At 53.8% G+C, this 5,000-nt stretch overlaps 1 non-coding gene across 1 annotated transcript in view; it reads right to left on the bottom strand.

The window, feature by feature from the left end:
* Window positions 1-1,150, bottom strand: part of LOC124748210 — a 1,909-nt gene extending 759 nt beyond the window's left edge. The window contains exon 1 of the ribosomal RNA XR_007011643.1: window positions 1-1,150. This exon is cut by the window's left edge and continues 759 nt beyond it. This is a non-coding gene — a ribosomal RNA (small subunit ribosomal RNA).
* Between the last annotated feature and the right edge of the window lie 3,850 nt (window positions 1,151-5,000).

Raw genomic sequence — 5,000 nt, 5'->3', positions numbered from 1 at the left:
TGCGGCGGATCGCTGGCTGGCATCGTTTATGGTTAGAACTAGGGCGGTATCTGATCGCCTTCGAACCTCTAACTTTCGTTCTTGATTAATGAAAACATACTTGGCAAATGCTTTCGCTTCTGTTCGTCTTGCGACGATCCAAGAATTTCACCTCTAACGTCGCAATACGAATGCCCCCGCCTGTCCCTATTAATCATTACCTCGGGTTCCGAAAACCAACAAAATAGAACCGAGGTCCTATTCCATTATTCCATGCACACAGTATTCAGGCGGGCTTGCCTGCTTTAAGCACTCTAATTTGTTCAAAGTAAACGTGCCGGCCCACCGAGACACTCAATAAAGAGCACCCTGGTAGGATTTCAACGGGGTCCGCCTCGGGACGCACGAGCACGCACGAGGCGGTCGCACGCCTTCGGCTCGCCCCACCGGCAGGACGTCCCACGATACATGCCAGTTAAACACCGACGGGCGGTGAACCAACAGCGTGGGACACAAATCCAACTACGAGCTTTTTAACCGCAACAACTTTAATATACGCTATTGGAGCTGGAATTACCGCGGCTGCTGGCACCAGACTTGCCCTCCAATAGATACTCGTTAAAGGATTTAAAGTGTACTCATTCCGATTACGGGGCCTCGGATGAGTCCCGTATCGTTATTTTTCGTCACTACCTCCCCGTGCCGGGAGTGGGTAATTTGCGCGCCTGCTGCCTTCCTTGGATGTGGTAGCCGTTTCTCAGGCTCCCTCTCCGGAATCGAACCCTGATTCCCCGTTACCCGTTACAACCATGGTAGGCGCAGAACCTACCATCGACAGTTGATAAGGCAGACATTTGAAAGATGCGTCGCCGGTACGAGGACCGTGCGATCAGCCCAAAGTTATTCAGAGTCACCAAGGCAAACGGACCGGACGAGCCGACCGATTGGTTTTGATCTAATAAAAGCGTCCCTTCCATCTCTGGTCGGGACTCTGTTTGCATGTATTAGCTCTAGAATTACCACAGTTATCCAAGTAACGTGGGTACGATCTAAGGAACCATAACTGATTTAATGAGCCATTCGCGGTTTCACCTTAATGCGGCTTGTACTGAGACATGCATGGCTTAATCTTTGAGACAAGCATATGACTACTGGCAGGATCAACCAGGGAGCTGCGCCAACTAGAGCTGAGCAGCCGGCCGCCCGGGAGTGTGTCCCGGGGGCCCGCGCGAACACGCAAGCGTCCGCTCAATCATTCTGCAAACAGGAGGAGGCTGAGCTCCCCTGCACAATACACCTCGAAACCCTCTCAGGTCCCGGCGGCGCGCAGCGCCGTCCCAAGTACTTGGTCGGGTTCGAGAGAGGCGCAATCGCCCGGAGTTAGGCGAGTAGACGCTTTCGGTGCGACCACCCGTGCTCCCAACTGAGCTTGCCGCTGCCGACAGAGGCCCGGGAGCGTGCTGTCGTGGCATTGCCGGCGGGAGACAACACGCGCCACCTACGGTGACCGGCAGCTCCAACGCCAGCGCCACAGAAGGACAAAAGCCCCACTTGGGTGCCGAAGCGAACTCTCCCAGCACAGCGCACGCGCCAACACATCCGCACAGCTGCGATACAAACCACCAGCGAGAACCGCTGGGGCGACCGAGCAGCAGACGGCGTCGCGGCGCCGAGCGCCGGGCGGCGGCGCATCCTCAACGCACACAGTCCTCAATCGGACCAGCACACTGAAGATGTCCACCGCGCTTCGCACCGGGCCCGCGAGGACCTACTTTGGCCGCACGGCGCCGCGCGCAGGGTGCGCCGGCGCGCAGCTGCGACGCCTGCCGCGTCCGTCGGCCGGCGCGCCTGCCACTGGCCGCCCCCACCAGCCGGCTGTAGCGCGTGCGCCCACGCACCGCGCGGCCAGCACGCCGGGAGGCGCCCCCTCACCGGCCGGGGACGGTCCCACCCAGCCACCACCGCGTATCGCTTCACACCCAGATGCCGTTCAGTTTCATCGGCATGGTGGGTATCGCTGGAACAACCGGTTAGTACCTCAACCTATCGTCGCCATCACCGATTCACCCCTAGCGAGAACAACCGCACCACAACGGGTTACCATTTCTTCATTTGCGTAACTTCACCAGAAAACGTAGGCGTCCATCGCCATTAGCAACTTCAACGATTATTGCATGCCTGTGTCAGGTGTCACGCCACACTACGTCTGCCCACATACACGCAACAAAATGTGCACGCCTAGACAATACGTGGAAGGTGGCCCCCGTACGTATGCGATGTCCATTGCTCGAACGACTGTCAACCGGCCTCTGTAGCATGTCGCAGATATGGAACGCGGTGCACCATGCTATCACGGTGTTTGAGGAGAGACGACTAGGTCCGAATACATCAACACACAGCTCATGCTGATCGCCATCCACGGCGTCCGTTCCTCCCACACGTCTCTATGGCGTACCACACTGCAATCCAGCTCTCATAGGGAGACGACACGTAGCTGCGTGCACAATATTTGCACTGTATGGTCCGCCGTTTTTGGGCGCAGTCGTTGTACGGTCACACATGTGCCACGATGTATCATTCAGTACATAAGGACGAATGTGCAGTACAGATTGTGGTTCACGCGTACGACATCAGCGGACAGTTGACACAGGCCGCACCACAACGTAGCCTGCGTACGTCGCATGCGAAGGGCATTGAACATGCAAACTTGTCACCAACCAGCTTGCGAAGGCAGGGGGCAAGGTGGGGACGTGGGGACGTGGGGAGGGGTGGGGGGGGGGGGGGGCGGCATGTACGTCCTGCTGCCATCCACATTACAGTGTACAGCAGGAGCATGTGGAAAGTCAGCAAGACTTGCAAGGTGTTTAACATGAAGCGATACACAGGGGAGCGGGCAGTGCGAGTAGCGAACTATATTGCGAGGGTTGCGGGTGGGCAACACTACACTAATTGAACGAGTCGTATAACAATTACAGAGCAGGTTTAGGCGACAACGTGGGTTACGTTAGCGGACAACGTGGGTTACGTTAGCGGACAACGTGGGTTACGTTAAGGCACAACATGGGTTACGTTAAGGCACAACATGGGTTACGTTAAGGCACAACATGGGTTACGTTAGGGCACAACATGGGTTAGGTTAGGGGACAACATGGGTTAGGTTAGGGGACAACATGGGTTAGGTTAGGGGACAACATGGGTTAGGTTAGGGCACAACATGGGTTAGGTTAGGGCACAACATGGGTTAGGTTAGGGCACAACATGGGTTAGGTTAGGGCACAACATGGGTTAGGTTAAGGCACAACATGGGTTAGGTTAAGGCACAACATGGGTTAGGTTAAGGCACAACATGGGTTAGGTTAAGGCACAACATGGGTTAGGTTAAGGTACAACATGGGTTAGGTTAAGGTACAACATGGGTTAGGTTAAGGTACAACATGGGTTAGGTTAAGGTACAACATGGGTTAGGTTAAGGTACAACATGGGTTAGGTTAAGGTACAACATGGGTTAGGTTAAGGTACAACATGGGTTAGGTTAAGGTACAACATGGGTTAGGTTAAGGTACAACATGGGTTAGGTTAAGGTACAACATAGGTTAGGTTAAGGTACAACATAGGTTAGGTTAAGGTACAACATAGGTTAGGTTAAGGTACAACATAGGTTAGGTTAAGGTACAACATAGGTTAGGTTAAGGTACAACATAGGTTAGGTTAAGGTACAACATAGGTTAGGTTAAGGTACAACATAGGTTAGGTTAAGGTACAACATAGGTTAGGTTAAGGTACAACATGGTTAGGTTAAGGTACAACATAGGTTAGGTTAGGTTAGGTTACACGTTGTTGTAAGGAAAGGTGTAGGGGGGGGGGGCGGGGGCGGCAGGTTCCTTGATAGTGATTATAGTAAGTGAATGCTTGTGACATGATCAGATTTGTCACGTCAGGATGCACCTTTGGCTTATTAGAGGCGGCGCTCCAATTCTATGCTTGTGTGAGACCTGTGTCTTTGACTCATGTCATTGTTTGTGCGCTGTGACAGGAGGTACTATTGTGATGTTGGGTGCACCGTTGTATAGGACATGTGTGGGTGTTGGTGCCTGTGTCTGCGCAATGGTGGATGTCGAAAGGCTGGGATATTGTATTTTCCGCATGGACCTCCTGGTCTGGTTGTGATAGTGTGGATTGTGTAATGTGGCGGAGAAGATGCACTGGATGTTGTTCCATGCTGGTGCTTACATATTGTATGTGCGCCCGTTAGAAGCAGAGAGTGGTGCGTGATCAGAGTGTCTGGCTGACGTGTGGTTCCCATTGTGGGCAGACTCTTTCAGCATGTATACGGACAGTTGTGTATATTTGCTGTAGTTTGATGGCTCTGCATTGATTACTAATCAGCGCCGTGTGTACGGGTAATCTGGTTCCAGTCCAAAATGTTCCATCTGTGTACATTAGTGACAAAGACTCTCCCCATGCAGTGGGGCTCGGTCTGTTATAGCTCTTCCGCGTAATATATTTGCCCCACGTTTTTGCGACTGCGAGTGCGAGTGCAACGCGCATGGGGACCGACATGCTGATGGCTCGGTATCGGACGCCGTACAGTGAGCAACGCGATCGCGTCTCTCGCTCGTAAGTGGTACAGGTCGCGGCTCATGTATAGGGACAGCGGGAATGTCGCATATTGGAAATAACTCTTCATGAAACGCAAGTTATAGGGGTGGATTGCACTTTACGAGTGCGGGAAACTTCCGCCGTTCATCCGCTGGAGGTGCGAGTTTGGCGGTTGGGGTGGTGCACGAACGGGTGCGGGTGGAGTCATTGCCGGTCCACGGCTTCGTGCGGCAGAGCCACTGGAGATTGGGTGCTATGGTCGACAGAGGCTGCAGGCTTTGTGGGTGGCGTCGAAAGGCGGGCACTGTGGCGCCATCGCTGTCTTAATCGGCTTGGCGTCGCATAGATGGCGGTATCGTCGTTGGAGGAGGTCATGTTGCGGGAGACCTACAGATGGCGGTATGTTTTGTGGTGCGGACGTA

Source organism: Schistocerca piceifrons, unplaced genomic scaffold (genome assembly GCF_021461385.2).
Source record: "Schistocerca piceifrons isolate TAMUIC-IGC-003096 unplaced genomic scaffold, iqSchPice1.1 HiC_scaffold_406, whole genome shotgun sequence".
Lineage (NCBI taxonomy): Eukaryota > Metazoa > Arthropoda > Insecta > Orthoptera > Acrididae > Schistocerca > Schistocerca piceifrons.
This window is presented reverse-complemented; position numbering and strand designations above follow the sequence as displayed.